Genomic DNA, 24142 nt, shown 5'->3' with positions numbered 1-24142 from the left:
TTCTTTTTGTCTCTTATACACTCCTGAGCTGATTACTGTTGCCAGAAACATTCTGCTAGAGCTGAAAATGGGGTCCATTGTTCCTGAAAATCCCGGACTCCGAAATGTAAAGAGGATCCACAATGAAATCCCAGGATGTTATTTAAAGGAAAAGAAAACTTCTTTTTGGGGGAGGTATTTAAAAAACTATAGTTCATAATAATTATATTAAAGTGAAGGCTATCTTGGTATAGTTTATAGTGAAGGCGCAACACCATAGGATACCTATTTATTGAGCTCTTATTGTATATAGAGACACAGCATATAAATGTGTATAGAGAAATTTTCTCTCAGTCTCTAAGTTACAATTACTCTCTAAGGCAGGTTTGCTTCTCCATGTTGGTAATCTCTGTCTAATCAGCAAATTAACTCAAGACTTAGTGATTTTAAATTAATAATAAGCAACCGTTATATCTCATGGTCTCTGTGTGTCAGAAATTAAGGGAAACTTATGTAGGTAGTTCTGGCTAGGAGCTTCTCAGGCAGTTGAAGTCAAGAGGTTGGCTAGGGTTGCATTCATCTGAAGTCTTGGCTAGGGTTGGAGGATCTACTTCTAAGGCGTTGGTGGTTGGCAGTGTACCTCGGTTCCTCTTCACGAGAGTTATCCCTTAGGGCTGCTTAAGTGTCCTCCTGACACGGCAGCTGTCTACTCTCAAAGCGAGCAATTCAGGCAAGCAAATTGGAGGCTGCAGTATCTGATGACCTAATCTCTGAAATAACCCACAGTCACATTTGTAATATCCTCCTCATTGCCCTGGTCCATCCTATCTAATATGGAAGAGATCTGTCTCCTCAAGGTCATGAGGATCGTTGGGGATCATTGTGGCAACCAAATGTAAATGTTGCTCTTTTTATACTAGAGATTCAAAAAATAAACAGGCTCAGAGGTTCAAGATTGTAGATAACCTCAGTGTACTATGCTTTCCACCACTGAGCTAATGAAGGCAGGGCTAATTGCTTCAAAGAATATTTTTCTCCTAGTAGAAATTCTCATTCCACTTTTCACAAAACTTTAAGTTATGTATAGCAACTACAATTGGTCTTATCTTGTAGATGATGAAGTCTTATTAGTGAGGCATCAATTACTTGCTCAAGGTCACTCACACTTTGGCAAACTGTTGACACAGGTGACCATCAGCATGCTAAAGACCTTAAAAATGTTTTTGAGATGAGCTCTCCAGGAACGTTAAAATTCAGCTTGTTTTATACTATATTGGGGTTTTCTCTTTTAATGGATTTTTTTAATTCAAATAACCCAAAAGCATCTTTTAAGCTTAATTATAGTCTTGAGTCTCCTTACAGCAGTTCCAAAGAGTACTGTATTATACACTTAATACAGTTACTTAATACACTTAATCATGTGTGAAACTGACATCATGACGTCAGCCTAGAGGTGTGATTATGAACTTTATGTAATATGCATGCATAGAACTGTATATTATTATCTAATTGTATAACTTTCTCAACTAGTACTGTGCCTTGAACATATAAGGTGTTTAATAAACATTATTATAACCATTATTTTACTTTACCTTATAGGCTAAATTTAATTATATATACAACAAAACTGAAGTTTAGACATTTAAGGAGTATTTTGGAAACCTGGTTCTAGGCTTGATAGGATAAATTCAACACTTAATCTATATCTTTTTTTTTCTTTATTGTATATCTTAAACATCACTCCACCATTCCCTGCTCCCCATCCCGAACCAATTCACAAGGACCCTGGGCTTCAAAGAAAAATATCTCTATCATGGCCTTAGTGTCTCTCTAGGTCAGTCTCCCTAAAAGTAGTCATATAGTGGAAAGATAATAAAGGAAAGAAAAACTATTTATGTGAAGAAATGAATGGATAGGATGACAATTTCTGGCTAATGATAGAATCACAAGAAAAGGAATTACAACAGCTATTTAGAAATAGGAGGATCTTCCTCGTATTTTTAGATCACTGAACAATTAATCAAAATTTTAGTCATATGGTAAGAACTGTTTGGATTACAGAATAAATCACAAATATGCTATTTCCTAAATCAGATGATTTGCAGGCTCTAAACATACTAGAGTATTAAGTCCATCTCTTAATAGTAATATTAATGGGATCAGGTAAAGCCTCTTCAACAATGCTTTTAGACATACTTGAGTGTATCGCAAACACTATCTCTACAGAGAATTTCTACAGAAATTCTGAATTCAATCAATCCTAGAGTTGGCCTACTGCCCATTGGATGAACTGAAGGGTAAGATATCTCAGTGTCTGTGAGTCCTGAAACATAGTTACACAGAACCCCATACTTATCCGGAGCTTGCTTTATTTTTTTTTATTTTTATTTTTTTAAATTTTATTTATTTATGATAGTCACAGAGAGAGAGAGAGAGGCAGAGACACAGGCAGAGGGAGAAGCAGGCCCCATGCACCGGGAGCCCGACGTGGGATTCGATCCCGGGTCTCCAGGATCGCGCCCTGGGCCAAAGGCAGGCGCCAAACCGCTGCGCCACCCAGGGATCCCCGGAGCTTGCTTTAATGCTAAAGCTCTTTAAGCTCAGAAAGGGAGGTAAAGCAAATTACTGCTTTTATCATAGTGCATCAGCTCAGCACCATTGCAAAGTGGCCCCAAGATGAGCCTGGCATGTGGTAGGCCAGGGAGCTTGAGATGTTTAACAGGGACTCTGATCAATGGAATTATTAGGTATATGATGTTAAAACAGCCAGACAAACCCAAATCTGGTCTCTTTCTTTTAGAAATATAAATGTAGGGCTGAGGCCTGCTTTATCTAAGGAAACCAAGGGTTTTCATTCCTGATACCCGAGAACATGCTTTCCATCCCAAATTTAGGAACACTAGGGCCAAATTTAGGAAAACTGGGGCCCAGGATGACTCTAGGGGACCTAAAACTGTCCCATTCTGCTGCTTGTTCCATTAGTGTTTTCTTCTCTTGTTTCCTTGGGACTCTGGAGGAACATAAACTATAGTACAATAAAGAAAGCCCATCTAGATGTAATAATAAGGTTGCATTGTGCTGGGCACTGGTCTTATCAATCCATGTGTAATGAACTGAGAAAATCCTCACAGATATAGGGGCGCAGAGATGTTAAGCAGATTTCTCAAGATCAGTGCTGCAGACTGGAACATATGTGTCCCTTACAAACTGAAGTGTTGAAACCTAGTTCCCAATGTGATGGTATTTAGAGGTAGGACTTTTGGAAGGTGATTTGGTCATGAGAGTGGAGCCCTCAAGAATGGGACTAGTGTCCTTATAAAAGAGACCCTATAGAGGTCCCTTTCTCCTGTCACCATGTGAAGGAACCCTGAGAAGATTGTTATTTATGAACTAGGAAATGGACTCTCACACACAATGAATCTGTTGGCTTGTTGATCTTAGACTTACCAGAATCTGGAACTGTAAGAAATTAGTGTCTGTTCTTTATAAGCTACCTAATTTATGTGTTTTATGCTGGTCTCAGCCTATCATTAACAAGTATTATGGACCAGCTCTTAGGATTCTTAAATGATTTCAAGATGCCCTCAGTGAATAACCATCAGGGAACCTTGAAAAAATAAGTGTATTATTTACAGAACCTAGAAATTACACAGCACACCTAGGGCCACCCAGTGATGTCACGGGTAGAGAGAGCACACACAGGCCTGGAGTTCTGCTTTTATTGGGGTTGTGGGTGGGTGCTAAGGGGTCATTCTCGGGCTCATTCTTTATTGGTGAATTTAATATTTCCCCATAAGAGGGGAATTTAAAGAGAAAAAACGAGTGGCCCAAATAGTTATAAAAATCAAACAAGGTCTCTAAAACAAGAGCCTTAGGATGGGGAGGTAGCCTGGCTCTGTATTGAGTTGTGTGGCTGGCAGTGTGTTTACTCAAGATAGTCATCTCTGTTTGAAGTGTACCCTCCTTGACTGAAGTTTCAGTCAGGTACTTATCATACAAAACAAACACAAAAACCTGCTAAGGCTTCTACTACTCTGTGATGTTCTGTTGCAGCAGCTCGAATGGACAAAGATGGTCACACACTGAATAAGTAGCACATGGGGATTTGAAAGCAGGTTGCTTCATCATCTGAACTCCCAAGCATCACCATGGACCGATGCGTATGCTATAGGACCGCCCGCTGTATGGGTATAAAACTGTTCTCCTGGGAGAGCCCGTGCAATCAGTGTAACCCTTTTCATTTTTAGAACGTTTCATGGGAAGGTATCTCAGCACGTCTCAGGAGTTGTGAAAGCTGTGAATGAGGGATGGCGTTGGGAAGGGCCGAAAGATACAGGGGACTGCTTAAGAAAGTACAGGACCCAAAAACTTAGGCGGAGCGTATGGGAAATACAGAAAACCCAAGGAAGAAAAATAATCAGATTTTGGGTAGTTGGTGGAGTTTGTGGGTGGGGGAGGAGGGTTTGGCATAAACTTAGTCAAAAATCGGGAACCAGGTCTTCTATGTTGATAGGGTGGCGTGATACCAACTAGTGTTAACATGAGGCGGCATGAGAGCTTCGGTTGACTTACAAGGTGTGTCCATCTACATTTTTCCTGCCTCGGTAGATAGCTGCCCTCTCATTCCAGTGTCTGCCGGAGACACTAAGGCGGTGTGGGGTACTATCCCCGGAGACTCATGCTATAATGAAGATCTGGAAACCCATCCTTCCGTTGACTGCCACAAGGCAGGAAAGGTAGGCAATGGGCAGCGCATGACATCTGTGGCATCTGATGGCGAGAACTGGAGGCCTGGAACGCCTGCATGAGACAACTCCTCCAGCCTCATGTGCGCTACGTTTGCTCTTACAGTTTAATATCATTTAGTAAATGATTTATTGTAGTGGGTAAAATAATGAGTAAGAATTGGATCACTGCCTCTACGAAGAATTTCTCCAAGAGTTTAGACAGGCCATTTAACTCTTAAGTGCCAAAATATATTCCCTGGTTAAGTCAGCACATAACGGCTGACTTTCCACATGAGTTATTAATAATGCTTAAAAAAGAACATGGAGCATGTGTTTTATGCCGTAATTGAGAAATATAGTAAAGAGGGTATATTTATCTTGATGAAAAGTTGACGTGACCTACCTACAACACGTTAACTACCGAGCAATCATAAAACAGTGTTTTGTCTACACCCTCACCCCCTTTTGAATCTGCTCTCATTTGTTTCAATAAAATGATGGAGAAGCCTGAGCGCCACTTCCTTCTTCTCCCGGTTTCTGCAAGCAGTGCGACACATCAAGAATGGGATGTGTAGGACGTGCGGAGTGAGTGTGCAGCTGTAGGCCCCATCAGCACGGAGAACTGACCCCTGAGTTGATCATGCCCCCGTGAGCCTTTGAGAATTACCATCTAGACTGAATATAAAGCATGGGAATCCAAGGCATGGTATCGTTTTGCTGCCTAATATTATAAGCAGATCTGTAAGTTGAACTGGAGGAGGCTGCTAGTTCCAGAGTTATTTTAAACACGGGGTCCTCAAAGAAACTCCAGAACTGAGCTCCTTTGGTTCTCACTGAAAAGCCCGGCTGGGATCAAATGCCCAGTGACTTGACTACTGTTTGAGATAATATTCCTGGACACGGTTCGTTACGGTGTTACACTGTCTCCTAGATTTATCTGCGACCAATAGCCGAAGGGGGGAAAAATATTAGAACCCCTATACTGAAAGGTTTTACAAGGCAGGTGCAAAATTGTTTAGATAGTATACAGAGTTCTGGGATCCCTGGGTGGCGCAGCGGTTTGGCGCCTGCCTTTGGCCCAGGGCGCGATCCTGGAGACCCGGATCGCATCCCACGTCGGGCTCCCGGTGCATGGAGCCTGCTTCTCCCTCTGCCTGTGTCTCTGCCTCTCTCTCTTTCTCTCTGTATGACTATCATAAATAAATAAATAAATAAATTTAAAAAAAAAGGATAGTATACAGAGTTCTATCTCAAATTTTGTCTGTATCTTAAAATTGAAAATATTTCTGATCCAAGTCAATGTGAAAAGGCATAAATACCGTGTTGGAGTTTACATATATATATATATATATATATATATATATATATATATATATATAGTGGGTTTTTCCCAATTCTTACTCCTTTTTTAGACTCATTTCTGTGAATACTTTAGTAAATTAAGTTGTAACTCCTTTAATTTTCACATTAACCCTGGGGAGCGTATGCTATAATATACTTGGTTGATAGTTGTGTAAACCGAGCCACAGAACTTTTTTGGAGCTTAAATTGATCCAGATCCTATAATAAGGAAGTGTGGTGGAAGTGGAATTTGCACCTAGGAGGTTTAGGTCTTCAGTCCAGTCTCTCTAGCCTTATTTGCACAATTTCTATGCAGAAAGAAAAAAGTCGAGAGTCTGAGATATTTATGAGGTAGATCTTCGGTGTCCCACTGTGACATAACAGTCACGATTCTCAGAGCACTTGCTATCGGGTTGTGTTCCCTGTACCGCGTGATACACCCTGAAGACAACATTGAAGATGAGCTGTGTAATCTGGCCAGTGCCCAGTAGAGCCAAGTGATCTCCCTCGTGCTAGACCCTGTGCCGGTCGCTACTCCTGCAGCGTAACTTGCTTTAGATCTTGTTTGATGCTCTTAGTGTCTCAGATTAAAATCCTAAAGTCTCCCCATTAAGAGGAATCCCGAGAGGAAGCTCGTTGAGAGGGAGGGGGGAGAGAAGCTGTAGAGACGGGACAGTAAGGTTCTGGAGCGTCGGTAGGAAATGAACACACCAAACACGGTGGAAGATTAGGAGGAGCAACCCGAGGTGGCAGCAAGGGTCTGCTGTGGTGGCCCAGAAGGGACAGACACTGAGCTTGCTCGGCCTGCAGTCTCCTAGGTGCTTCCATCTCCCAAAAGCGAGGGAGCTCAGCATGAAACTAGGGTTTTGAAGTGTGTGTGATTTTTAAAAAAAAATAACTGCTCTGGAAAACTATAGCGGGGAGTTAGCGTACTGGTCTTTATCTCTACTCTCTGTGTGTTTCGGTGAGGTTGCCACAGCAACGCTGTCATCTTGTAGCACACCTCGGTTCAGGTTTGACAGTAGGGTGGGGAGAGGGTGCCGTGTGCATATGGCTTTTAATTAATCTCATGGTTGACGGATGTAAAGTGGGAAGGATCTGTGTGTCCCTCATGTTTGCCTGCCTCTTAACCACAGTTACGTGTTCCTGGGAGTCCCCAAGGAGGGTCTCGTGGGTGCCCACCAAGGAAATGAGTCAGAGACCGTGGAGCATCTTTTCCTTCACACTCTGGCCTTCTTTGTGAATAGACATTGCTGCTTGTTTGGTCAGTGAGCCCTTCTCTTCATGGACGTTGGTCCCCATGACAGTGCACTGGACTGTCGCCCCGGTGGCTTCAGGGCACACCACCCCCAAGAGTGCCAGTGTCACTGGAGGTTACCGACTGACCACATTTTAATCCCAACCACTCCTATGAGGCTCCCCCGTCCACCAGATGCACTGCCACCCATCGGCATAGGTGGGTCTCGCCACGGCGGGGGTCCAGGAGCCCGGGGTTGTGTCCTCTAGAGACGTTGTGTCTCTGAGACCTCTGTGGGTTCCCTGCACTGTTTGCTTTTGCCCCAGTGTCTTCTGTGAAACGACTTTTTCTCGAGGTTTTGCTCTAACAGCCCTTTGCTCTTCAGAAAGCTGAAGTCTGAAAGCACGAGGGTCTGGACTTGGAGACGAAGCCAAGTAAGTGCCGTGCCCAGCATGTCCCTTCTGCTCCTGCGGCGTGTAGCACCCTGGCCTGCTTCCTTTAGGACAGGTTGGATTCCCTTCTGTGTTTCAAGGACATTCCTCAGTGTCTCATGCAGGGGAAAGCTCCTCGGTCAGGCCTGTCACAACCACCCCGAAGACTGTGCAAGCTCTGCCTGGAGCCGCCTCCACGGTAGTTTGCTCTGTGCTGCTTAGAAAAAGGTACACGGTGAACGGAAGGTCAGCCCCCTGGTACGCCCCTGCTGCAGGATATTGTGGCCTCTAATCTATCCCTACGTATCTATAAGCCCCCAATGTTACATCTGCTTTTTTCCATTGAGGAAAACGTACTTCCCCAGAGTTTTGACCTGGAAAGTTACCTCTGTCATTTGTTAGTGGCTGGAAAGAGGCTACAAAGCGACAGCAGGCACTTGGTCTACCTCAGTATCATTTACTCAGGTCCTTTATTGCCTGCTCACTTCCTGGCCGTGCTAGCTGGACACCAGGCTGGTGTCCCACAGGTGGTGAGGATCGCCCAGGTCTCCTAGCGGGCCTGCATGCGGGCAGGAGGTCGCGGCTGAGGACCCTTGGGCCTATGGAACACTTGTTTGCAGGACCCTCCCAGGAGGCAAAAGTTCCTACCTACGTTGAGTCTTTTCGGTTCCCATGAGAAGGGTACGTACGGTAGCCGGGCTCCCGAATTAGAATTGTGTTTCAAATAATGGGAAGAAGAGGGACGGAGAAAGACATTTCTATGCTAAAGGATTTCAGATGGTGCCTCCTATTGTTGCTGATCTTCAGGATGCACATGGGAAAGGACGCAGGGGCTGTGGAAGGGTGGGCTGCTCTCCCGGACCCTGTGGAGGCCAGGCCCAGGCCCGCTGGTAATGAGATGCGCCGCGGCAGCAAACTGCACTGTCCATTCATATTTCTTTTCCACCTGTCCCCACAATGGTGTCTGTTTGCTCGGCCCACACGCAACAAGGCTGTGTTTGTGAGTCAGGGCCCATTCATTGGCTGTCTATTTAGAAGTCTTGACAGAAAATCCCATGAAAAACTCCTCAATTCAAATTCCTCTTTAATGACTTGCTCCATTCACCAGAGATGGCTGGGGGAGGGTGTTTGGACCTCGACTTCTTCCACTATGGGAGACAAGAAAGCATTTTTTATAAAGCTCCTGACGTGCTAAGGGTATTAAACAATAAGTCATGGTAAAGTGTTGAATCTGAGGGAGAAATCTCTCTCTCTCCCTCTCTTTCTCTCTCCTCCCCTCTCTATTTTTTGATAAAACCTTTATCTGGTTCACAAAATAATCTCTAACTATCCTTGGCGTTTTCAACTTGAAAAATTGAGTCGCTCTGCATGCCTCCCTTGTGGCGGCCCTCCCCAACGTCCAGGGGGTGTCGGTGGCTTGACTGGTTCTCCCTGGACGTGTTTAAGTAGCGTGTTGGGAGGATCCCATCCGTAGGTGCTCTGGTTAACAAAATGAAAGGACAGTTAACGATTTTCCAGAATTTTTGGCAAAGATTGTCCTTCAATTAGTTGAGGTATATGGAACATGAGACCATCGCTCTTGGTGTATCCGATTCTCTCTTTTTCTTTCTACTTTGTAGAAGAAATCCATTTGGTTCTAGGTAACCAACTCCTCCAACATTTCCTGATACGTGCATGATGTACGAGGACATCACAGTAGAACAAAACAGCTTTCCCAGCCTGGCTCCAGGTAGGCTTGGGTAGCTTTGCTTAGGCGCTCACTGTTGAAGGACTTTCACGGAGACGTCCCCAACAGCGTGTGCTTGCTATTGCTTAGCACTCATTGCAGTCAGGAACATTTAATTCTTGAATTTTTCCCCTTAACAATGCATCATCCGTGAGCTTGGGGACTGTGCTGGACACGTTCTTTTCTGGATACTCTCTACTCAAAACAGCGCATGGCATATAGTATATGTCTAGTTAGTATTTTTTTTTAAAGATTTTATTTATTCATGAGACACACACACACACAGAGAGAGAGAGAGAGAGAGAGAGAGAGAGAGGCAGAGACCCAGGCAGAGGGAGAAGCAGGCTCCATGCAAGGAGCCGGACCTGGGACTCGATCCCGGGTCTCCAGGATCACACCCTGGGCCGAAGGCCGTGCTAAACCGCTGAGCCACCCGGGCTGCCCCCCTCATTAGTATTCTTGAGTGAATAAATGACCGATTCACAGTCTGCCAATCTTTATTTTTCTAAAGAGCCCTTGCAAGAGTTTCCTAAGTAGAGAACAAATTGAAGAACACTCAGTGAATTCTTGATTTGCCATTAAAATGTTTTGCTTCTTATCTTTGGTTTTCGACATTAAATCTGTGCTGGAGATCGCTAAGGGATGAAGGTAAAAATAATAGTAGCTTCCTGTCCTCCATGAACTTAGATATCAGGATGATGATGGGAAAAAAAGACCCGTTCAGTGTTGTAGGAGAGAGAGAAACTCAGTGTGCTGGGATTTCAGACAAGAGAAAGTTTACTTTTGCTCTGGGAATTAGGAACTTTGAATGAGGAAGCTTCCAGGGTGAGGCAAAGGTGGTTTGTGCCTCAAACACAAAATGTAAGGGGGTGTCCAAAATCTCAATAATCAAGATTAATCCTGTTTTAATGTAGCATGTTACAAAATCAATATTAATGCCAAAAAAGTATCATGGTGAATAAAATATTATTATTTATTTTTTTAAAGATGTTATTTGTGTATTCATGAGAGACCCAGAGAGACAGAGAGAGAGAGAGAGAGAGAGAGAGAGAGGCAGAGACACAGGCAGAGAAAGAAGCAGGCTCTTTGCGGGGAGCCCGATGTGGAACTTGATCCCAGGACCCTGGGACCACCACCTGAGCTGAAGGGAGATGCTCAACTGCTGAGCCACCCAAGCTTCTTAAAATATTATAATTTAAAATATGATTGTTTTTCCTTTCGCCTTAGACTCCTTTACAAGGGGGCAAGGTCAATGTTTTGTAAACAGAGGCTCAGGAGTTGCCCATCCCCATGAAACAGGGACAGAGGAGATGTTTTGGGGAGCCTGGAGTGACTGATACGACCAAACAGATGACAGAGTCCACATTAATAAGATTCTGGCCATAAGCCCAAGATTTGAGTCGTTAGTGTAGTATAAGACTAAATTATGAGCAACCTAGAATCTTTGGCTCAAAAATTAACATTATTATGCAAACAACAAGGAGCTGTTGAAAATTGCTAAGTGGAGGATGTGACACCATATTAAAAATACTCATGACAAATACACTTTCCAAAGTCCTCTGGGGGCTCTTCTATTGTTCTTGTGTCTTTGCCTAAAAGGCAATATATTAGAAAATTGCATCAACGTGTGCCCTTTGATGAGCATCAGATTCTAAAAGGGTTTACTATTTGATCTGAAGATTTTCCGACTTTGCTTAATCCACCCTACCGACAACAGTGCCAGTGAAGCCCAGTGTACCCTCACATGAGAGCCTCATCTCTGAGACCATGGCCAAAGAGCCCTGCTGGAAGCTCTGTCTCTTGGTTTTGCTCTTCTAAGACTGAGCAGCTTCTCCTCCCTCACCTCTGAGGGACGCATTTATTCTCCGGGACGTATTGATGGTTCCCATAAGATTGCAGTCTCTTCTTCCTCTCTTCATAACATTGGTTTCCTTCTGGTGACATCCTGGTTCTCTTACCTAATATGTGTTTGTTTCAAAGTTTAACTCCGAGAAAGCCGACATTTCCCCCTGATTTCCAGTATTTAGTCACACCATTGTCCAACCCTATTTAAATAGATTTTGGTTGAATTTAACAGTGATTTCCTAAACGTGACTGTGAACTGTATGGAATGCTATAGGATGGGATCCAGGCCAAATTTTCTGAATTTGGTAGAAGTAAAAGGGCGTTGATGTCTGTAAATTAATTACAAATAGTTTAACCCGGGGCACCTGGGGGGCTCAGTGCTTGAACATCTGCCTTCCGCACAGGGCGCACGGAGCCTACTTCTCCCTCTGCCTGTGTCTCTGCCTCTCTCTGTGTCTCTCGTGAATAAATAAATAAAATCTTTAAAAAAATAATAAAGAAAACAAAATAGTTTGACCCAAAGAAATAGGCACAAGTAACTAAAAATAATGCTATAGAGTAAAAAGCAGTAGAAGTGAACAGTGTGAAAAATTAGGAAAGCTAAAGTGGCAAATGCCAACAATTGGTGAATCTAGATGAAAGGTATAGGGGAGTATATTGCTCTTGTCTTTCAAATTACCTGGAAATAGCTAAAGAGAGAGAACCAGAGTATCCAAGGAGATTTATGGGAAAACATTTTGGAATTTATGGTGAATAAATTCCAGGTGAATAAATTCAGGTGAATAAAGAAATTGGCAAGAGGGAATATAGAAAACTTGTTCAACATCTATTGTTCTAGGACCATGCTTTTTCTTGGATTTCTTTTTTTTTTCACTACCGGGGTCCGAGTCCTCATTCTTACATAAGCCACTCCTAGAATGTAACACTTAATCCCCTTTCCGGTTTAAACCACAGCAAGCAGTTTTAAGAAGAAAAAAATTGCAAAGCAATTCAAGAGCAAAATTCATTTGTTTATTTTTCAGATTTTTTTTCCCTCCACATTTTAGACTTTTAGGATCTTCCCACCCACGTCTATTTGACAATGAGGCTTTTCATGACTCACCAAGTCTTAACAAAGCATTCAATTTGGTTTGCATACAAATGGGAATTCTTGTACCTTTCACCTACCTTTCATCAGGTTATTTACTATTTAAAATATTATAATTAATGCTTAATTGCGGTTAACTGTAATTACAGGTACATAAGATTAGAGCACAATGCACTAGGCACTTGGCAAGGTTGCATCCCAGTTCCTGGGAGCAGAGGGCACGACCTGCTAATGCGCATCAGCAAACATGCAGCGTGCTGTGGGCATGGGTCGTGCTCACAGGGACCCGAGAATACCAGGTAAGCCTGCAGTGCCATCAAGTTGAGGACACTCAAAAGGCTTCTCCTATATTTCAATTTTGTGTAAATTATTTTTTTTACATCAAAGAGTTTTAAATTGTGGCTCTTTCAAATACTTTTTGTTCCCACTCTGCCTCTCTTCTGCTCTCCACTCCACCACAAATTTATAGAATGGGATTGGGAAATTGACTTTTGCTTGAGGTGTACCCATGGTGTTTTTTGTGTGCACGTTGGAAAGGAGAAGAAGGTACTGATGATGTACTTGGGCTTCCCAGGGCGAGCGCCCCAGCAGAAGCTGCTAATTGGGTACATGGTAGCTGACCTCTTGTACCAGTTGGGACTATTGAGAAATTCTGGCTGGGTAGAGTGACGACTGGTGATCGGAGGAGGACTGTGGGGGTTGGGGCAAGGGATGGACGGGTCTCTCGCCCCCAAGCCACTCTCCTCCTTGAAGATATGTAGACCTAGATAAAGGAAGGGATGAGGGATGGAGAAAACTCAAGAACTGTTTTCATCAAGATGGATGTACCATTGCGACCTCACTGAGCAGGGGTGATGGGTACTAGATTCCAGGGACCCATCTGAGTCAGGGACTGTGAGAAAAGTTTGGATTCCTTGCTTTTGAGAGGGACATAGAATTCGTAGAAGAAAACAGGGATGATTCCAGTTCTCCAAGGATGTGAGCGAGACTACATTTATCCCACAGGAAGAAGTCAAGTAAGTTAATATGAGCATAAACTAAAATCCCGACATGCTAAGATTTGGGCAAGTTGGATCATTAAGTTTCATATTGGATGCTTCGAACGAAGTTCTCCCATAAATACAAGCATCCTTCCAAATTCTATTATGTGATTAATACTGCAATGTGTTAGAAAATGGTCTCCCTCATGACTCTTCAAATTCCAAATGTTAAATTTAAATTCTAACCCATTACTTTACCCGGACTCCCATTGTGGTTTCATTTATCCGTGTTACCTGGTTTTTGTTCATGGTTCCTATTATTTGGGACACACATTTTTTTTATTCCACCTAAATATAAATATAAATATAAATATAAATATAAATATAAATATAAATATAAATAAATATACAGTGGCTATGTACTCATTATGTCCTTCGGAAATGTATTCCATTTTTACATAAATTTAATCAAATACTGTTCTTACATAAGCGAACCAGAATCGGCTTCCCTGTATTTATCAACCATCAGTCCTACTTTTCTTGGTCCAATAAAATTTGTTTCTTTCCCATGTTAGTCTCTTAGATATATGAAGTGTTATAAAGTTTCCATAAACATATTGTTGTGGTATCTGAAGGAAATTATGAATTTATTTTTTCTGGAAAGCTTCAATCCCTTAACACCATTAAGTTATTTGAAAAATTTAATGTTTATCATTTGAAGTAAAGATTTTTTTAGCCTGTCTTCTCATACTTTTAAATGCTTTTATATTTCTAAATTTGTGATAGACCGAGAATTGACTTTATGTTTTAAATGCTTTCTCTCCTCATCTTAGTGATTCTTTTTCTTTTTATTTATACATAGCAGACCACAGGAACTGATGATTTGTTGGTGGTAGGCTATAGAATAAATGGATATAGCGGTTACTAGAGAGTATCTTAGATGCTATGACATTTTGAAGCAGTTCAGGTGGTTGAGAGAATTAAGAGCAATGAGGTGGATTTCAAGTGCAATTGTTGAACAAATAGATGAACAAAAGTTGTGCAAGGTTTGATATGATATAACTTTAATGAAAATAGCTCTGTATTTAGTACTCTAAGGAAGTCTTATATTCTTTTATCTTCTTCTTTATCTTGTTGCCTATTTTAATTTTGCTGCTTATAAGATCTCATTCTTTTATGTCTAAGTAATGTTCCCTTGTAGATATATACAACATCTTTATCCTTCCACCTAACCATGGACACTTAGGGTGTTTCCATATCTTGACTATTATAAATAATGCTGCTGTAAACATAAGGGTGCACATATTTTTTCGAATTAGTGTTTTTGCTTTCTTTGGATGAGTACTTCATATTGGAATTACTGGATCATATGTTATTTCTATTTTTTTTTTAGTTTTTCAAGGCACCTCCATACTGTTTTCCACAGTGGCTGCACCAATTTACATTCCCACCAACACAGCATATGACAATCCCTTCTTCTCCACATCCTCACCAAAATTGTTATTATTTCCTGTATTTGTTACTAGCCATTTTGACTGGTATGAAGTGATATATCACCGTGGTTTTCATTTGCATTTCCCTGATGACGAGTGATGTTGAACGTCTTTTCATTTTTTTCTGTTGACCATCTGTATGTCTTCTTTGGAAAAATGTTTATTTAGATACTCTGCCCATTTTTAATTGGGTTATTTGTGTGTGCACGCATGGGCACCCATGTGTGTTTCATGTTTTGTTTTGGGGATTTTTTTTGGTGTTGATTTGTAGAAGTTCTTTCTATAGTTTGGTGATTAACCCCTTATTGGGTGTGTCACTTACAAATAACTTCTCCTATTCAGTAGGTTGACTTTTTGTTTTGATGATGGTTTCCTTTGTTATGTAGAAGCCTTTTATTTTGGGATAGTCCCTATAGTTTATTTTCGCTTTCGTTTCCCTTTCCTGAGGAAACATATCCATGAATATGTTACTAAAGCTGATGTCCAAAAGATTACTGCTTATGTTGTCTTTTAAGAGTTTCATGGTCTCAGGCCTCACATTCAGATCTTATTTGTGTACCAGGACTGTACTAGTTTGATTACTACAGCTTTGTAGTATATCTTGAAATCTGGGATTGTGATAGCTCCATTTTTGCTTTTCTTAAGTTTTTTTTTTTTTTTTTTTTTTTTTTGTTACTAAGGGCCTTCTGTCGTTCCATAAAAAATATTAGGATTATTTGTTCTAGTTCTGTGAAGAATATTATTGGCAGTTTGATAGGGATTTCATTGAACCTGTAGACTGCTGGGTGGTATAGACATTTTAACAATAGGAATTCTTTGAGTCAGTGAGCCTGAAATCTCTTTCCAGTTTGGGTTATTTTCAGTTTATTTCATCAGTGTCATATAGTTTTCATAGTATTCGTCTTTTTCTACTTGGTTACATTTATTCCTATTTATTTTAATCCTTTTGGGATGAATGTAAATAGGGTGTTTCCTTAATTTCTTTTTGTGCTACTTTGATGTGTGTAGAGATGCGACAGACTTCTCTGTATCAATTTTGTATCCTACAACCTTACTGAATTTATTTATTCTAAGAGTTTTCTGGTGATATCTTTAGAGTTTTCTACATAAAATATCATGTTGTCTGCAAATAGTGACAGTTTTATTTCTTCCTTACCAATTCAGATACCTTTTATTGCTTTATCTTGTCTCATTGCTAGAACTTCCAGTACTGTCATGAATAAAAGCAGTGAGAGTGGACATCCTTGTCTTATTCCTGACCTTAGGGGGGAAATTTTTCCATTTTTCCTTATTGAGTATGATATTAGCTGTGGGTGTGTCAAATATATGTTCATAATATATCTTTTATTCATTTGTAAAATTTAACTTCTTTTCAAGTATCAAAAAATAACTTTTTCTATTAATATCATGACATATACAGCAAACATGCAGAGAATATTTTCCATTTATCTCTGAATTTGGGGAATTATCATCCAGTATAAATTTGATTAATATATTTCAGCAAAGGTAAAGGCATTATTTTATGTTTTCCCATAAATGCTCATTTCCAGTTGTTTAAAAAAAGAAAATCTCAGTTCTTATTCAATGGCAAGCTGTGTACCTCTTGTTCCATACTCCTCAATAAGTATATTTGTTTTTCCTTGGCAGATGACTCAGAAATTTTGTTAAAATTCCATTGACAAAGTTACATGTATTATCTCATATCTATTATCTAATATTACTGAAAAAGTAAGAATAAAAATAAAAATACCATGACACTTACTACCTTGATGTTTTTGGTAATTTTTCTAGAGGTAGATCCAGAGTTTGAAAGAGTAGCTGTATTTGTGTGAGGATTTAAGAAATGAGGAAGAAGAAAAGACTATACCAAAGAATTTATTTTCTCTAGTTTTTTGGCTAAAGTCCCAAACTGAAAGAAGTTGTTTTGGATTTGATCCTACTTCTCATTTGAAGGCCTCAAAAAAAAAAAAAAAAAAAAAAAAAAAAAAAAAAAAAAAAAGCACATTATAATTTGTCACCAGGGATAACACAGGTGTAAGAAACAGAAACACAGAGCAACCCCCAGGACCTTTTTTAGAAAGCAGAGATCTTACAAAGATAAGGCTGCTTCTGCAGTGCAAAATCAGTCTCTTACTTAGGACCTGAGCACTGCATTTCTGTCCCTCTGAAACTTTTTAAAAATATTTGCCATTTAAAGATTGATTGATGATTGATTGATTGATTGATTTGAGAGAGAGAGCCCATGTGCCTGGGTACAGGCACAGGGGAAGGGACAAAGGGGGGGGGAAAAATCCTCAAGCAGACTCGCTGCTGAGTGGGGAGCCCCAGGTGAGGCTCGATCTCACAACCCTGAGATCATGACCTGAGCCCAAACCAGAGCTTGTCAGGCTCTGAAACGGAGTGATCTATAATCTTACAAGAACCATGGAATTTTGAATTGTTTACTGACTTTGCTTTGGAAAATACCTAGCAAACATTAGAGTAAGGATTGGCAGGTAAACTAAACCTGGATCAGGTGTTTCTTATCATATGTCACCACTCTGGTTACCCATTTGAACAGGACTTAGAGAAAATGGCATTCCACCTTGACTGTGGTTATCTATGAAATCATTCAACCCAGTCAATCACACGACCTTCCCTCCCATAATCACTGGACTTTAATAGAAAAATTGACTAAGCACCAGGTAAACAGGTCCAATAAAAGGCAGCTTGAAACTGGTAATAGTGGATGTAATGTGATTTTTGATATTGTGTCACTGTACAGTAAGTGCTGGTAGAAAGTCATGGAGAACAAAGTTCCCAGGGTCAAGGTTACATACTGAGTCCTCAGATCTATTCTGTTTAACATGTTTCTTGTTCTGAACATATAAACTTGAAAATAGCTGTGTAGTCTTTCCTCCAGTCCAGTTTTATATAATTAGAAAAATAAAAATAGAATACTATGCAGTTTTCTGAAAGAAAAATAAGCCATCTAAAACCCTACCAAATGACACAACTGTGATTCCAATTAAGCTTCTTCCCTTTCTCGTCTTTGCCCGCACACGTAGGTGTTCTACGTCTCAGAAATGAGACACAGTATCTTAGGTTCTTTCTTCTTTCATCTCACATCCTATGACCTGTGTTAGACACTCAAATATCAAGATGGATCATATATGTTCTCCAGTGTAAATATAAATATAACTTTACTTCGAATGGTCACAAAATGTACATAAAATGTGGTAGTCACGCTATAATTTTTAACTATACTCCTGTATTATCGTATACTTATCTTGGCTTTAATTTTCTACTGCTTTAGATACTGCTACAATACTGCCCCTTCCCATCAAAATAGTTCTTCTTAACAAATCCACAGGGAGAAGGAATGTGTCTTGAATTCATGGCTTTGAATACATGTGATTCATATGTGTGACTCAATTTGCAGTGTTGACAGCCATGTCTACATGTACCATAAGCAGAGAGAGGTGATATTTTTAATGCATTTGTTTTTGTGATTACTGATTACTACAGGGAAAATTTAGTGTCATAAGAGGGATTGTTATCCTCAGACCTTAACCTACTCAGAACCTCTAAGAATTATATTCCTTTAAGTCATTGCTGCATTAATGATGAAAAACATTCTGAACTTCATTGACTGTGCATTATGACTCAATTACCCTTATCCTTGTTAATTCTCTTCCTCTGCCATAATAGTTTTATTGGGATACTTTATGAAACTTGTAGAACCATAAATAGTCATGGATCATATTGCATCCCGAAAAGAGTGAATTCTGTTGGAATATAAATCCCACTGAAAATGAAACATGCACCTTTTAACAATAAGGAAAGTGGGGGGGTGGAGGGGGCAGTATTATGTAATATATTTTTTTCCCTCTGAAAGTCCTTTTACTTTGTACGTTCTTACAAACAAGCTATATTATGCTTTAATAATCAAGTGGAAGATATGTTTCTTTAGGATATACCATTTTATGGCTGAGTTACTCACACATTCTTGAGCGAAAATGTACCTTGTGTGGAGACGAATGAAATTAAGGGTCAGAGTTGGCCAATGTGAAATCACAGGCAGAGCGAGCCATTGAGAAGCCTCAGCCTTACCTCTGTTCCTCTATGTGAAGTTGTTTTCTCTCACGCTCTGTGGCCTGGATTCTCGAGACAGGGGCCTTTGTTTTTTTCCTCAAGTGATTTTTGTTTTTGAGGCTTACACGTTGGACCAAAGCCTGGGAAATGTGGGTGTAACCAGTACATTCTCTTTTGGGAAATAAATGGGTAGATTACTTCAGCATAATACCAGAGCTAAGAATAACTCCAAAGAGCCTATGGAAATTGGCCTGGATTGTAGTCTTTTACTCTACCTTGAAGGTTTTGAAAACTGAATAACTGTGTCTCTGTTCTATTCAGTGAGGACATCTGACCAGGACAGTGAGGACACCAAGTTCAATGGTCTCTCGTTTTACAAGGCCCGGAATGTGTGTGTGTGTGTGTGTGTTCACATGTTTGTATGTTTAAAAATGTTAGTGAAGTTTTTTTTTTTTAATAATGAATTTATTTTTTATTGGTGTTCAATTTGCCAACATACAGAATAACACCCAATGCTCATCCCATCAAGTGCCCCCCTCAGTGCCCGTCACCCATTCACCCCCCCCTCCCCTTCCACCACCCCTAGTTCATTTCCCAGAGTTAGGAGTCTTCAAGTTCTGTCTCCCTTTCTGAGATTTCCTACCCATTTCTTCTCCCTTACCTTTGAGTGAAATAAGTCAATCAGTGAAGTTTTTAAATTATAAATAAATGCTTTTAAAAAGTGTGTGATATTAAATTGTATGAGGCATGAAGTCAAAATTGTCTTCTCACTTGCCTTCCACCAATATTTTTAAAGTTAATATTAAGAATTCTCTATATGTTTTCTAGAGATGTATTATGTGTGTATTTCAATGGAATTTTGGTGTGTCATGCCAGTCATGCTTTTTTTCCCCATTCAACAGTATACCATAGAGCATTATGATTACTTCGTTATAATAATACAAAGTTGTAGCAGATAATATTGAAAACATAGATAAGTATAAAAGAAAAAAATTACCTGTTTTTACATTACCAGAATTTTACTCAGTTATATAATTTGAACAACATTTGAATCATACCATATATATTATGTTAAATGATGATTTTTTTCCCCTCGGTGTATTTTGAGCATTTCCCTCAGGTTTATTTTTTTATTTTTTTTTTTTTCCCCTCAGGTTTAAATGTTCCTCTATGACATGATATATTTTTATTTTAAAAATTTACCAGAATTCATTTAATTCACCTTCTGTTGTTGGATACTCAGATTGTTTTCATTATTTTTCCCCAATATTATAAAGAATGCTTTCGCAAAAATGTTATAGATCTGTTTACTGATCGCATGGTTTCCTAAAATTGAAATTACTGACTCACAGCATTTGAAACTTGTCAAAATATTACCACATGGTACAAAGGATCAATTGTGATAGTACCTAAACCATGCGATCAGTTGTAATAGGTTACTGAACTACCAATTTTAGATGAAATGGTGATAATCAATTGGCATGACCGTGGTTAACAACCAGTTCCTTGTCAAAATGATTTAAGACTCTAATACAAGAATATTAAGTATGAAATATCCTTAAATATTATATCATATTTAAAAGATAACATTGAGTATACAAAAATATTTTTATACCTTTCTACCATCTTCTCTGCCATTTATGCTCTAGTAATAACTTGCAAATCTCAATGACTTAAAGCAAATTATTACTTCTCTGGTTTTGTTACTATTTGCTGTGGCAACTAGTCTGCGGCACTGCTTTTCTTTACGTTCACTCCAGGACTCAGGCTGCAGAAGCAGTCCTTATTCTGGCTGTAACTGGGTCTGGTGGCATGGGGACAAAGGGGGTGGGACCACAGATAGTCTTGAGCTTGAGCTCAGAAGAGACATACATTACTTCTTCACAATTCATTAGCCACAATGAGTCAGATTGACATTCCTCACATCAGTGGGGTAGAAAAATATAATTGTCCCACAAGGAGAGGCACTATAAGCTACAGGGTGAAGCTTGCCACGAACGTGGCAGGAATGTTCAATTCTCTCCCCTGGAGTAAATATTTTAGACTGGAGGAGGCTCTACCAACATCCTAATTCTGAAAGAGGTTTAACGTTGGGAAGGCACTTTGACGTGATCCAACACTACACCGCGATACTAGTTCAGCCCTCTGCTTGGAAGCCTTCTAAGCCCTTGCTCTAGAGGTGGTAACGTAGACCACGTATGATGTCATAGCACGGAATCTCTGCAGTATTCAGTATTGAAAGTACCCAATCCTTGGTCTCACTCACAGAGACTCTATAAATTATAACCCCCCTGTCTTTTTTCCTCATTGCTACTGTGCAAGAAAGCCCATCCCATTGCAAGAAAGGTTACAGGGTGACTCTCGTCAAATGTAAGACCTGTACAAAGTCTCCTCTGTGTGCGAATGTGTGTCGAGAAATGCTCTCTGCAGTTTGTGGAAGAGGAGGGACAACATTTTTATAGACCTCTACAATGTTTTATGATAAAAACCCTTCCAGTGTGTGTTGATTACAAAACTATCTCTTTCTACAAAATCCATTTTCTCTGTTTCCTCTCTCATCAGGGGCAGCCTCAAATAAGACTCCTCTCTGACAAAATGTTACAGCCCTGAATTTTGCAGTTGAAATGTTTCATCTTATATCAAGCAATTCAGTATGACCCAATACTAAGTGGGTGGAAGCCCTGAGATCCCTGGCATATCTTAGGAGGTAAAATGACTTGGTGACATGAAGACTAAAGTAGACTATCTAAGGTCATCTGTGTATATGGCATGGTTGCCGACTCTCAATTTGTATTTATCACCCCCGTGTGCTTCATATAAAACAGTAATCTATCCAATTCCACTGTCTGAAATCATTATCCCTCATGTCCTAATCCTCTCTCCTTCCTAGGTGGTAAATCTTATTTCTTGACTCTTATTGTGTGCTGTGAATACTGGAAAATCTAAGACTTTAAAATCATGTTTTTAATGTGCTCATACTTTACTGTTGCTATCCATACAATTGTCCTTTTCTCTTGCACCAGGGACATGTTTTCATGAAGGTAAATTTATCTTAATTTTAGCTTCATGTCCACTGAGCTAATGGAAGACAACATTGTAGCTTACTCTCTTTTCTCTTTGCTTGAGTTTCCGTGACGTTGACATTCCGGATTTTCTATATCACTTGTCGCTTAAGATAATTGATACTTTGCTGATTGATGGTGTTGGTCCATATTCTTCCCAGGGTCCAGGGAACACAAAATCCAGGAACTTCAGTGCCAGAGTCTTGCCATCATCTAGATGGGAGGTTATTGATAATGCTGCTTTTATCATCGAATTAAACTAAGGCCTTTGTACATTTTAAGCTTTCTCCACCAACTGAGCTCCCTGGTCATGGAAGATTGAATATAGCTACAGTAATATAGTTTCCTCCAGGGAAGGCATCTAATGGGGAGAAATGAAAAAGGTCTCATTAGGCTTGTTCTGTGGGCTAATGTAGACAGTCGTAATAGAAACTTCATTTCTAGTGTTGGAATGTGAGTTAGTGGTCCTCAAGCTCATTGCCCAGGAATACAAATGAACTCGGAACGTGTGTTCTTGAGTTTGCCTGCATGTGAATAGTATGTGGTCAGGAGCAAGCACAATGATGGTCAGTGCTCCACAGGAAGAATGGAGACACTATGTCTATTTCCAGGATAGAGATGCCTTACCTCACTTCTCTACATGTCTTCTGGTCACTGCTCTCCCTCAGGAACTTGCTTAACTTACTGCCTGTTTCTCTTTGGCTCTTCAAACTGCTTCTTATAACTGCCCAGTACCACAAATTTATACTGAAGGGCTAGGAGTGGCCTTGCTTTTCTCCATTTCCAGTTTTTGACTCATTACTCCTTTAGCATTACATTAGAAATAAAATTCCTCTGAAGCTCATACTACATTGTTAAGTTAATCTCTAGTTCCTCATTTAGGAAATCTTGTTTACTTATTTGCTTATTTACTGAATTTTTGGGTATATATGGTCCATTGTCTCCCTCCACTGAAACACCGTTCACTATTCTGAACAAATTCATAGGGTGTTTGTGAAAAGCACACAACACCATAGCTACACTGTTATTCAATCTCCATTATTATAGTAAAGGAACCATGACATATTTTGGTGACTTGCTCTCATGAAACATAGTAAAATATGTGACATAGCCTCACTTATAAAACCTAAATATATGAATGTATAAAAACAATTTTGTGTTGTCATGGTTACCTTTTTGTTTTACTCTTAGTACACCTGATTTTAAATGCCATTTCTACCCATTACTTTGTCTTAACTTTATTTCTGTATTTAATTCTGTGGTCTACATTTTGCTTCTTAAAAATACCTATTTCTGTGGCTTCTATAATGTCATTTACATGAGTCCATTCAGGCTGTCATAACAAAATACCACAGACTGGGTGATTTTGACAGTAAACATTTGTTTTCTCACCACTCTGGAAGCTAGAAGTCCAAGATCAAGGTGCTCTTGAGGCTGGTTTCTGGTAAAGGCAGTCTTCCTCTCTTTTAGATGGTCATCTTCTTGCAGGATCTCTTTTGTGTGTGTGTGTGTGTGTGTGTGTGTGTGTGTGAGAGAGAGAGAGAGAGAGAGAGCGAGCTCTCTTTTTAAGATTTGCTTATTTATTTTGAAGAGAAGGAGAGTGGGAGGATCCAGAGGGAGAAGGAAAGAATTTCAAGCAGACTCTGCAGTGAGTGGGGAGCACGATGTGGTGCCTGATCTCACAACCCTGAGATCATGACCTGAGCCAAAACCAGGGGTCCTATGCTCAGCCAACTGTGCTACCCAGGCACCCCTGGTGTGTCTCTTCTTGTGAAGAAGACACTACTCCCATCAGATCAGGGTCCTGCCCTTTTTTAGCCCATTTAACCTTAATCGCCTCTCTATAGGCCCCATGTCCAAATAGTCACATAGGGGGTTAAAGCTTAAACAGATTGGCGAGTGGGGGGCGGGGAGCATAATTCACTCCAAAAGGCCATTATTTACAGCTTACAATACAAATTTCTTAACTTCCTGTGAGAGTTACACAGCTCATTATGCTTCTTTTAAAGATAGGAAAATTGATTACATAAAGACTATGACTTAAGGATAGCTCTTCATCTGCAAGAGATTTAGGAAGAGGTTTAGTTTTCTCAAGTCAAAGAAATTCCAAAAATAAGTCCAGAATTGATGTAGGGACTAATAAAGACATCAAGAACTTAG

General features: G+C 40.1%; 1 protein-coding gene across 18 annotated transcripts in view; it reads left to right on the top strand.

Annotated features, from left to right (window-relative positions):
* Positions 1–24142, top strand: part of LRRC4C (leucine rich repeat containing 4C) — a 1155475-nt gene that overhangs the window by 130696 nt on the left and 1000637 nt on the right. The gene's annotated exons all lie outside the window — the stretch shown is intronic.

The sequence above is a fragment of the Vulpes vulpes genome, chromosome 5, assembly GCF_048418805.1.
Source record: "Vulpes vulpes isolate BD-2025 chromosome 5, VulVul3, whole genome shotgun sequence".
Classification (NCBI taxonomy): Eukaryota; Metazoa; Chordata; class Mammalia; order Carnivora; family Canidae; genus Vulpes; species Vulpes vulpes.
This window is presented reverse-complemented; position numbering and strand designations above follow the sequence as displayed.